We start from the raw sequence: 12,512 nt of genomic DNA, 5'->3' as shown, positions 1-12,512 counted from the left end.
CGTGTGGCGGGGCCGGGAGGACCGCTCCTCCTGCGTCGGACCCGAGTCATAGGAAGTGCCGTGTGGTGGGGCCGGGAGGACCGCTCCTCCTGCGTCGGACCCGAGTCATAGGAAGTGCCGTGTTGCGCTGGTGGGGCCGTGCCCGCCAACAGCCTTCAGTGGTCGGATACCACGTTTGCAAGCTCCCCGCTGGAATGGGGACTTAGAAGAAATGAGGGGAAAATTCCCCCGGAGCTCCGTGCCTGAGGGCGGGCTGTGAGCCGCGCCGCGTCCGCCAACAGCCTTCCATGGTCGGACACCATTGTTCGCAAGTTGCCCGCTGGAATGGGCACATAGAAGAAATTTCGAGGATAACATCCACCAGAGCGCCAGGGCGGCCGTTATTGCAGTATGCGTCCGCCTGGCAGCTCTCTTCCGCGGGAACCATTGGGCAATTTCTTTCACGGAGGTGGACATAGAAGAATTTTTGTTTCTAAAAACGTGGTTCCTAAAAATGTGCCCCAGGTGTTTTGGAAAACCCGGGTAAACCTGGGAAGTAGGCAAATGACCCTCTGACTAGGGGGAAAAACGTTTGCCTACTGCAGCGCCCCTAATGCAATTCGGCGGAACTGCAACGCCCCTGGTCGCCTAAACGCTACCCCTGGTCGCCTAAACCTCACCCCTGGTCGCCTAAACCTCACCCCTGGTCGCCTAAACCTCACCCCTGGTCGCCTAAAAGTCACCCCTGGTCGCCTAAATTGTCAACCCCTGGTCACCTAAATTGTCAACCCCTGGTCGCCTAAAGGGGACTTAGAAGAAATGAGGGGGCAAATTCCCCCGGAGCTCCGTGCCTGAGGGCGGGCTGTGAGCCGCGCCGCGTCCGCCAACAGCCTTCAGTGGTCGGATACAATGTTTGAAAGGTCCCCGCTGGAAAGGGGACTTAGAAGAAATGAGGCAAATTTCCCCGGAGCTCCGTGCCTGAGGGCGGGCTGTGAGCCGCGCCGCGTCCGCCAACAGCCTTCAGTGGTCGGATACAATGTTTGAAAGTTCCCCGCTGGAAAGGGGACTTAGAAGAAATGAGGCAAATTTCCCCGGAGCTCCGTGCCTGAGGGCGGGCTGTGAGCCGCGCCGCGTCCGCCAACAGCCTTCCTTTGGTCGGATACAATGTTTGAAAGGTCCCCGCTGGAAAGGGGACTTAGAAGAAATGAGGCAAATTTCCCCGGAGCTCCGTGCCTGAGGGCGGGCTGTGAGCCGCGCCGCGCCCGCCAACAGCCTTCAGTGGTCGGATACAATGTTTGAAAGGTCCCCGCTGGAAAGGGGACTTAGAAGAAATGAGGCAAATTTCCCCGGAGCTCCGTGCCTGAGGGCGGGCTGTGAGCATCGCCGCGCCCGCCAACAGCCTTCAGTGGTCGGATACAATGTTTGAAAGTTCCCCGCTGGAAAGGGGACTTAGAAGAAATGAGGCAAATTTCCCCGGAGCTCCGTGCCTGAGGGCGGGCTGTGAGCCGCGCCGCGCCCGCCAACAGCCTTCCACGGTCGGATACAATGTTTCAAAGTTCCCCGCTGGAAAGGGGACTTAGAAGAATTGAGTAAAATTCACCCGGAGCTCCGTGCCCGAGGGCCGGCTATGAGCCGCGCCGTGCCCGCCAACAGCCTTCCACGGTCGGATACAATGTTTCAAAGTTCCCCGCTGGAAAGGGGACTTAGAAGAAATTTGTAAAAATTCATCCGGAGCTCCGTGCCCGAGGGCCGGCTATGAGCCGCGCCGTGCCCGCCAACAGCCTTCCACGGTCGGATACAATGTTTCAAAGTTCCCCGCTGGAAAGGGGACTTAGAAGAAATTTGTAAAAATTCACCCGGAGCTCCGTGCCCGAGGGCCGGCTATGAGCCGCGCCGTGCCCGCCAACAGCCTTCCACGGTCGGATACAATGTTTCAAAGTTCCCCGCTGGAAAGGGGACTTAGAAGAAATTTGTAAAATTCACCCGGAGCTCCGTGCCTGAGGGCCGGCTATGAGCCGCGCCGTGCCCGCCAACAGCCTTCCACGGTCGGATACAATGTTTCAAAGTTCCCCGCTGGAAAGGGGACTTAGAAGAAATTTGTAAAAATTCACCCGGAGCTCCGTGCCCGAGGGCCGGCTATGAGCCGCGCCGTGCCCGCCAACAGCCTTCCACGGTCGGATACAATGTTTCAAAGTTCCCCGCTGGAAAGGGGACTTAGAAGAAATTTGTAAAATTCACCCGGAGCTCCGTGCCTGAGGGCCGGCTATGAGCCGCGCCGTGCCCGCCAACAGCCTTCCACGGTCGGATACAATGTTTCAAAGTTCCCCGCTGGAAAGGGGACTTAGAAGAAATTTGTAAAAATTCACCCGGAGCTCCGTGCCCGAGGGCCGGCTATGAGCCGCGCCGCGCCCGCCAACAGCCTTCCACGGTCGGATACAATGTTTCAAAGTTCCCCGCTGGAAAGGGGACTTAGAAGAAATTTGTGAAAATTCACCCGGAGCTCCGTGCCTGAGGGCCGGCTATGAGCCGCGCCGTGCCCGCCAACAGCCTTCCACGGTCGGATACAATGTTTCAAAGTTCCCCGCTGGAAAGGGGACTTAGAAGAAATTTGTGAAAATTCACCCGGAGCTCCGTGCCCGAGGGCCGGCTATGAGCCGCGCCGTGCCCGCCAACAGCCTTCCACGGTCGGATACAATGTTTCAAAGTTCCCCGCTGGAAAGGGGACTTAGAAGAAATTTGTGAAAATTCACCCGGAGCTCCGTGCCCGAGGGCCGGCTATGAGCCGCGCCGTGCCCGCCAACAGCCTTCCACGGTCGGATACAATGTTTCAAAGTTCCCCGCTGGAAAGGGGACTTAGAAGAATTGAGTAAAATTCACCCGGAGCTCCGTGCCTGAGGGCCGGCTATGAGCCGCGCCGCGCCCGCCAACAGCCTTCCACGGTCGGATACAATGTTTCAAAGTTCCCCGCTGGAAAGGGGACTTAGAAGAAATTTGTGAAAATTCACCCGGAGCTCCGTGCCCGAGGGCCGGCTATGAGCCGCGCCGCGCCCGCCAACAGCTTTCCACGGTCGGATACAATGTTTCAAAGTTCCCCGCTGGAAAGGGGACTTAGAAGAAATTTGTGAAAATTCACCCGGAGCTCCGTGCCCGAGGGCCGGCTATGAGCCGCGCCGTGCCCGCCAACAGCCTTCCACGGTCGGATACAATGTTTCAAAGTTCCCCGCTGGAAAGAGGACTTAGAAGAAATTTGTGAAAATTCACCCGGAGCTCCGTGCCCGAGGGCCGGCTATGAGCCGCGCCGTGCCCGCCAACAGCCTTCCACGGTCGGATACAATGTTTCAAAGTTCCCCGCTGGAAAGGGGACTTAGAAGAAATTTGTGAAAATTCACCCGGAGCTCCGTGCCCGAGGGCCGGCTATGAGCCGCGCCGCGCCCGCCAACAGCCTTCCACGGTCGGATACAATGTTTCAAAGTTCCCCGCTGGAAAGGGGACTTAGAAGAAATTAGGCAACTTTCCCCGGAGCTCCATGCCTGAGTGCGGGCTGTTTGCCGCGCCGTGCCCGCCAACAGCCTTCAGTGGTCGGATACAATGTTTCAAAGTTCCCCGCTGGAAAGGGGACTTAGAAGAAATTATGAATATTTTTGTTTCTAAAAACGTGATCCCTGAAAATGTGCCCCAGGTGTTTTGGAAAACCCGGGTAAACCTGGGAAGTAGGCAAATGACCCTCTGACTAGGGGGGAAGAACGTTTGCCTACTGCAGCGCCCCTAATGCAATTCGGCGGAACTGCAACGCCCCTGGTCGCCTAAACGCTACCCCTGGTCGCCTAAAAGCTACCCCTGGTCGCCTAAAAGCTACCCCTGGTCGCCTAAAAGCTACCCCTGGTCGCCTAAACGCTACCCCTGGTCGCCTAAACGCTACCCCTGGTCGCCTAAACGCTTCCCCTGGTCACCTAAACGCTACCCCTGGTCGCCTAAACGCTACCCCTGGTCGCCTAACTGACCCCTCGTGTGTGGGGATCAACGTTTGCCTACTAGGGCGTCCTCCGGCGGCCTCTCGGCAGTACTGCAGGCCCATTTTAGCCGAGCCCATTGAAATGAATGGGGGAATTTTATACGTTTTTGCCTTTTTTTTCCCCCCTCGTTCTTTTTGTATTTATTCATTTATTTCAACTTTTACCGACTCAACCGCCCTCCGGCGTGCCCTCGGCGGTCCCGCAAGCCCAATTCGGCCGAGCCCATTGAAATGAATGGGGGAATTTTATACGTTTTTGCCTTTTTTCCCCCCCCCTCGTTCTTTTTGTATTTATTCATTTATTTCAACTTTTACCGACTCAACCGCCCTCCGGCGTGCCCTCGGCGGTCCCGCAAGCCCAATTCGGCCGAGCCCATTGAAATGAATGGGGGAATTTTATACGTTTTTGCCTTTTTTTCTCCCCCCCTCGTCCTTTTTGTATTTATTCATTTATTTCAACTTTTACCGACTCAACCGCCCTCCGGCGTGCCCTCGGCGGTCCCGCAAGCCCAATTCGGCCGAGCCCATTGAAATGAATGGGGGAATTTTATACGTTTTTGCCTTATTTCCCCCCCCCTCGTCCTTTTTGTATTTATTCATTTATTTCAACTTTTACCGACTCAACCGCCCTCCGGCGTGCCCTCGGCGGTCCCGCAAGCCCAATTCGGCCGAGCCCATTGAAATGAATGGGGGAATTTTATACGTTTTTGCCTTTTTTTTCCCCCCCTCGTCCTTTTTGTATTTATTCATTTATTTCAACTTTTACCGACTCAACCGCCCTCCGGCGTGCCCTCGGCGGTCCCGCAAGCCCAATTCGGCCGAGCCCATTGAAATGAATGGGGGAATTTTATACGTTTTTGCCTTATTTCCCCCCCCCTCGTCCTTTTTGTATTTATTCATTTATTTCAACTTTTACCGACTCAACCGCCCTCCGGCGTGCCCTCGGCGGTCCCGCAAGCCCAATTCGGCCGAGCCCATTGAAATGAATGGGGGAATTTTATACGTTTTTGCCTTATTTCCCCCCCCCCTCGTCCTTTTTGTATTTATTCATTTATTTCAACTTTTACCGACTCAACCGCCCTCCGGCGTGCCCTCGGCGGTCCCGCAAGCCCAATTCGGCCGAGCCCATTGAAATGAATGGGGGAATTTTATACGTTTTTGCCTTTTTTTTTCCCCCCTCGTCCTTTTTGTATTTATTCATTTATTTCAACTTTTACCGACTCAACCGCCCTCCGGCGTGCCCTCGGCGGTCCCGCAAGCCCAATTCGGCCGAGCCCATTGAAATGAATGGGGGAATTTTATACGTTTTTGCCTTTTTCCCCCCCCCCCTCGTTCTTTTTGTATTTATTCATTTATTTCAACTTTTACCGACTCAACCGCCCTCCGGCGTGCCCTCGGCGGTCCCGCAAGCCCAATTCGGCCGAGCCCATTGAAATGAATGGGGGAATTTTATACGTTTTTGCCTTTTTCCCCCCCCCCTCGTTCTTTTTGTATTTATTCATTTATTTCAACTTTTACCGACTCAACCGCCCTCCGGCGTGCCCTCGGCGGTCCCGCAAGCCCAATTCGGCCGAGCCCATTGAAATGAATGGGGGAATTTTATACGTTTTTGCCTTTTTTTCCCCCCCCCTCGTCCTTTTTGTATTTATTCATTTATTTCAACTTTTACCGACTCAACCGCCCTCCGGCGTGCCCTCGGCGGTCCCGCAAGCCCAATTCGGCCGAGCCCATTGAAATGAATGGGGGAATTTTATACGTTTTTGCCTTTTTTTTTCCCCCCTCGTCCTTTTTGTATTTATTTACTTATTTCAACCTTTACCGACTTAGGGGCCGCTTTGCACCGCCTGTGCCCGGGGAAGGTGCTCCTATTCGGGCCAAGTGTGACACACGCCCGCCCTCCTCCTCCGGAGCTTCCATTAGGGTAGACTTAGGGGCCGCTTGGCACCGCCTGTGCCCGGGGAAGGTGCTCATATTCGGCTTCACTGTCAGGCAGCATGCACTCCTCCTCCGGAGCTTCCATTTGGGCAAACTTAGGGGCCGCTTGGCACCGCCCGTGCCCGGGGAAGGTGCTCCTATTCGGGCCAAGTGTGACACACGCCCGCACTCCTCCTCCGGAGCTTCCATTTGGGCAAACTTAGGGGCCGCTTGGCACCGTCTGTGCCCGGGGAAGGTGCTCATATTCGGCTTCACTGTCAGGCAGCATGCACTCCTCCTCCGGAGCTTCCATTTGGGCAAACTTAGGGGCCGCTTGGCACCGCCTGTGCCCGGGGAAGGTGCTCATATTCGGCTTCACTGTCACACAGCGTGCACTCCTCCTCCGGAGCTTCCATTTGGGCAAACTTAGGGGCCGCTTGGCACCGTCTGTGCCCGGGGAAGGTGCTCATATTCGGGCCAAGTGTGACACACGCCCGCACTCCTCCTCCGGAGCTTCCATGAGGGTAGACTTAGGGGCCGCTTGGCACCGTCTGTGCCCGGGGAAGGTGCTCATATTCGGGCCAAGTGTGACACACGCCCGCACTCCTCCTCCGGAGCTTCCATAAGGGCAAACTTAGGGGCCGCTTGGCACCGTCTGTGCCCGGGGAAGGTGCTCCTATTCGGCTTCACTGTCACACAGCATGCACTCCTCCTCCGGAGCTTCCATAAGGGCAAACTTAGGGGCCGCTTGGCACCGTCTGTGCCCGGGGAAGGTGCTCCTATTCGGCTTCACTGTCACACAGCATGCACTCCTCCTCCGGAGCTTCCATAAGGGCAAACTTAGGGGCCGCTTGGCACCGTCTGTGCCCGGGGAAGGTGCTCCTATTCGGCTTCACTGTCACACAGCATGCACTCCTCCTCCGGAGCTTCCATGAGGGTAGACTTAGGGGCCGCTTGGCACCGCCTGTGCCCGGGGAAGGTGCTCATATTCGGCTTCACTGTCCGGAGCTTCCATTAGGGCAAACTTAGGGGCCACTTGGCACCGCCTGTGCCCGGGGAAGGTGCTCCTCTCCGGGCTAAGTGTGACACACGCCCGCACTCCTCCTCCGGAGCTTCCATTAGGGCAAACTTAGGGGCCGCTTGGCACCGCCTGTGCCCGGGGAAGGTGCTCATATTCGGCTTCACTGTCAGGCAGCATGCACTCCTCCTCCGGAGCTTCCATTTGGGCAAACTTAGGGGCCGCTTGGCACCGTCTGTGCCCGGGGAAGGTGCTCCTATTCGGGCCAAGTGTGACACACGCCCGCACTCCTCCTCCGGAGCTTCCATTAGGGCAAACTTAGGGGCCGCTTGGCACCGCCTGTGCACGGGGAAGGTGCTCCTATTCGGCTTCACTGTCACACAGCATGCACTCCTCCTCCGGAGCTTCCATAAGGGCAAACTTAGGGGCCGCTTGGCACCGTCTGTGCCCGGGGAAGGTGCTCCTATTCGGGCCAAGTGTGACACACGCCCGCACTCCTCCTCCGGAGCTTCCATAAGGGTAGACTTAGGGGCCGCTTGGCACCGTCTGTGCCCGGGGAAGGTGCTCCTATTCGGCTTCACTGTCACACAGCATGCACTCCTCCTCCGGAGCTTCCATAAGGGCAAACTTAGGGGCCGCTTGGCACCGTCTGTGCCCGGGGAAGGTGCTCCTATTCGGCTTCACTGTCAGGCAGCATGCACTCCTCCTCCGGAGCTTCCATAAGGGTAGACTTAGGGGCCGCTTGGCACGGCCTGTGCCCGGGGAAGGTCCTCATATTCGGGCCAAGTGTGACACACGCCCGCCCTCCTCCTCCGGAGTTTCCATGAGGGTAAACTTAGGGGCCGCTTGGCACCGCCTGTGCCCGGGGAAGGTGCTCATATTCGGGCCAAGTGTGACACACGCCCGCACTCCTCCTCCGGAGCTTCCATTTGGGCAAACTTAGGGGCCGCTTGGCACCGCCTGTGCCCGGGGAAGGTGCTCATATTCGGCTTCACTGTCAGGCAGCATGCACTCCTCCTCCGGAGCTTCCATTTGGGCAAACTTAGGGGCCGCTTGGCACCGCCTGTGCCCGGGGAAGGTGCTCATATTCGGCTTCACTGTCAGGCAGCATGCACTCCTCCTCCGGAGCTTCCATTAGGGCAAACTTAGGGGCCGCTTGGCACCGTCTGTGCCCGGGGAAGGTGCTCCTATTCGGCTTCACTGTCATGCAGCATGCACTCCTCCTCCGGAGCTTCCATTTGGGCAAACTTAGGGGCCGCTTGGCACCGTCTGTGCCCGGGGAAGGTGCTCATATTCGGCTTCACTGTCAGGCAGCATGCACTCCTCCTCCGGAGCTTCCATTTGGGCAAACTTAGGGGCCGCTTGGCACCGCCTGTGCCCGGGGAAGGTGCTCATATTCGGCTTCACTGTCACACAGCGTGCACTCCTCCTCCGGAGCTTCCATTTGGGCAAACTTAGGGGCCGCTTGGCACCGTCTGTGCCCGGGGAAGGTGCTCATATTCGGGCCAAGTGTGACACACGCCCGCACTCCTCCTCCGGAGCTTCCATGAGGGTAGACTTAGGGGCCGCTTGGCACCGTCTGTGCCCGGGGAAGGTGCTCATATTCGGGCCAAGTGTGACACACGCCCGCACTCCTCCTCCGGAGCTTCCATAAGGGCAAACTTAGGGGCCGCTTGGCACCGTCTGTGCCCGGGGAAGGTGCTCCTATTCGGCTTCACTGTCACACAGCATGCACTCCTCCTCCGGAGCTTCCATAAGGGCAAACTTAGGGGCCGCTTGGCACCGTCTGTGCCCGGGGAAGGTGCTCCTATTCGGCTTCACTGTCACACAGCATGCACTCCTCCTCCGGAGCTTCCATAAGGGCAAACTTAGGGGCCGCTTGGCACCGTCTGTGCCCGGGGAAGGTGCTCCTATTCGGCTTCACTGTCACACAGCATGCACTCCTCCTCCGGAGCTTCCATGAGGGTAGACTTAGGGGCCACTTGGCACCGCCTGTGCCCGGGGAAGGTGCTCATATTCGGCTTCACTGTCCGGAGCTTCCATTAGGGCAAACTTAGGGGCCACTTGGCACCGCCTGTGCCCGGGGAAGGTGCTCCTCTCCGGGCTAAGTGTGACACACGCCCGCACTCCTCCTCCGGAGCTTCCATTAGGGCAAACTTAGGGGCCGCTTGGCACCGCCTGTGCCCGGGGAAGGTGCTCATATTCGGCTTCACTGTCAGGCAGCATGCACTCCTCCTCCGGAGCTTCCATTTGGGCAAACTTAGGGGCCGCTTGGCACCGTCTGTGCCCGGGGAAGGTGCTCCTATTCGGGCCAAGTGTGACACACGCCCGCACTCCTCCTCCGGAGCTTCCATTAGGGCAAACTTAGGGGCCGCTTGGCACCGCCTGTGCACGGGGAAGGTGCTCCTATTCGGCTTCACTGTCACACAGCATGCACTCCTCCTCCGGAGCTTCCATAAGGGCAAACTTAGGGGCCGCTTGGCACCGTCTGTGCCCGGGGAAGGTGCTCCTATTCGGGCCAAGTGTGACACACGCCCGCACTCCTCCTCCGGAGCTTCCATAAGGGTAGACTTAGGGGCCGCTTGGCACCGCCTGTGCCCGGGGAAGGTGCTCATATTCGGCTTCACTGTCACACAGCGTGCACTCCTCCTCCGGAGCTTCCATTTGGGCAAACTTAGGGGCCGCTTGGCACCGTCTGTGCCCGGGGAAGGTGCTCATATTCGGGCCAAGTGTGACACACGCCCGCACTCCTCCTCCGGAGCTTCCATGAGGGTAGACTTAGGGGCCGCTTGGCACCGCCTGTGCCCGGGGAAGGTGCTCATAGTCGGCTTCACTGTCAGGCAGCATGCACTCCTCCTCCGGAGCTTCCATTTGGGCAAACTTAGGGGCCGCTTGGCACCGTCTGTGCCCGGGGAAGGTGCTCATATTCGGGCCAAGTGTGACACACGCCCGCACTCCTCCTCCGGAGCTTCCATTTGGGCAAACTTAGGGGCCGCTTGGCACCGCCTGTGCCCGGGGAAGGTGCTCATATTCGGGCCAAGTGTGACACACGCCCGCACTCCTCCTCCGGAGCTTCCATTTGGGCAAACTTAGGGGCCGCTTGGCACCGCCTGTGCCCGGGGAAGGTGCTCATATTCGGGCCAAGTGTGACACACGCCCGCACTCCTCCTCCGGAGCTTCCATAAGGGCAAACTTAGGGGCCGCTTGGCACCGTCTGTGCCCGGGGAAGGTGCTCCTCTCCGGGCTAAGTGTGACACACGCCCGCACTCCTCCCCCGGAGCTTCCATTAGGGCAAACTTAGGGGCCGCTTGGCACCGCCTGTGCCCGGGGAAGGTGCTCATATTCGGCTTCACTGTCAGGCAGCATGCACTCATCCTCCGGAGCTTCCATAAGGGCAAACTTAGGGGCCGCTTGGCACCGCCTGTGCCCGGGGAAGGTGCTCCTCTCCGGGCTAAGTGTGACACACGCCCGCACTCCTCCCCCGGAGCTTCCATTAGGGCAAACTTAGGGGCCGCTTGGCACCGCCTGTGCCCGGGGAAGGTGCTCATATTCGGCTTCACTGTCAGGCAGCATGCACTCCTCCTCCGGAGCTTCCATTTGGGCAAACTTAGGGGCCGCTTGGCACCGTCTGTGCCCGGGGAAGGTGCTCCTATTCGGGCCAAGTGTGACACACGCCCGCACTCCTCCTCCGGAGCTTCCATTAGGGCAAACTTAGGGGCCGCTTGGCACCGCCTGTGCACGGGGAAGGTGCTCCTATTCGGCTTCACTGTCACACAGCATGCACTCCTCCTCCGGAGCTTCCATAAGGGCAAACTTAGGGGCCGCTTGGCACCGTCTGTGCCCGGGGAAGGTGCTCCTATTCGGGCCAAGTGTGACACACGCCCGCACTCCTCCTCCGGAGCTTCCATAAGGGTAGACTTAGGGGCCGCTTGGCACCGTCTGTGCCCGGGGAAGGTGCTCCTATTCGGCTTCACTGTCACACAGCATGCACTCCTCCTCCGGAGCTTCCATAAGGGCAAACTTAGGGGCCGCTTGGCACCGTCTGTGCCCGGGGAAGGTGCTCCTATTCGGCTTCACTGTCAGGCAGCATGCACTCCTCCTCCGGAGCTTCCATAAGGGTAGACTTAGGGGCCGCTTGGCACGGCCTGTGCCCGGGGAAGGTCCTCATATTCGGGCCAAGTGTGACACACGCCCGCCCTCCTCCTCCGGAGTTTCCATGAGGGTAAACTTAGGGGCCGCTTGGCACCGCCTGTGCCCGGGGAAGGTGCTCATATTCGGGCCAAGTGTGACACACGCCCGCACTCCTCCTCCGGAGCTTCCATTTGGGCAAACTTAGGGGCCGCTTGGCACCGCCTGTGCCCGGGGAAGGTGCTCATATTCGGCTTCACTGTCAGGCAGCATGCACTCCTCCTCCGGAGCTTCCATTTGGGCAAACTTAGGGGCCGCTTGGCACCGCCTGTGCCCGGGGAAGGTGCTCATATTCGGCTTCACTGTCAGGCAGCATGCACTCCTCCTCCGGAGCTTCCATTAGGGCAAACTTAGGGGCCGCTTGGCACCGTCTGTGCCCGGGGAAGGTGCTCCTATTCGGCTTCACTGTCATGCAGCATGCACTCCTCCTCCGGAGCTTCCATTTGGGCAAACTTAGGGGCCGCTTGGCACCGTCTGTGCCCGGGGAAGGTGCTCATATTCGGCTTCACTGTCAGGCAGCATGCACTCCTCCTCCGGAGCTTCCATTTGGGCAAACTTAGGGGCCGCTTGGCACCGCCTGTGCCCGGGGAAGGTGCTCATATTCGGCTTCACTGTCACACAGCGTGCACTCCTCCTCCGGAGCTTCCATTTGGGCAAACTTAGGGGCCGCTTGGCACCGTCTGTGCCCGGGGAAGGTGCTCATATTCGGGCCAAGTGTGACACACGCCCGCACTCCTCCTCCGGAGCTTCCATGAGGGTAGACTTAGGGGCCGCTTGGCACCGTCTGTGCCCGGGGAAGGTGCTCATATTCGGGCCAAGTGTGACACACGCCCGCACTCCTCCTCCGGAGCTTCCATAAGGGCAAACTTAGGGGCCGCTTGGCACCGTCTGTGCCCGGGGAAGGTGCTCCTATTCGGCTTCACTGTCACACAGCATGCACTCCTCCTCCGGAGCTTCCATAAGGGCAAACTTAGGGGCCGCTTGGCACCGTCTGTGCCCGGGGAAGGTGCTCCTATTCGGCTTCACTGTCACACAGCATGCACTCCTCCTCCGGAGCTTCCATAAGGGCAAACTTAGGGGCCGCTTGGCACCGTCTGTGCCCGGGGAAGGTGCTCCTATTCGGCTTCACTGTCACACAGCATGCACTCCTCCTCCGGAGCTTCCATGAGGGTAGACTTAGGGGCCACTTGGCACCGCCTGTGCCCGGGGAAGGTGCTCATATTCGGCTTCACTGTCCGGAGCTTCCATTAGGGCAAACTTAGGGGCCACTTGGCACCGCCTGTGCCCGGGGAAGGTGCTCCTCTCCGGGCTAAGTGTGACACACGCCCGCACTCCTCCTCCGGAGCTTCCATTAGGGCAAACTTAGGGGCCGCTTGGCACCGCCTGTGCCCGGGGAAGGTG

The sequence above is a fragment of the Idiotropiscis lumnitzeri genome, unplaced genomic scaffold (genome assembly GCF_059441095.1).
Source record: "Idiotropiscis lumnitzeri isolate Australia: NSW breed Sydney's pygmy pipehorse unplaced genomic scaffold, RoL_Ilum_1.0 HiC_scaffold_203, whole genome shotgun sequence".
Taxonomy (NCBI): domain Eukaryota; kingdom Metazoa; phylum Chordata; class Actinopteri; order Syngnathiformes; family Syngnathidae; genus Idiotropiscis; species Idiotropiscis lumnitzeri.
Note: the sequence above shows the minus strand (reverse complement) of the source record.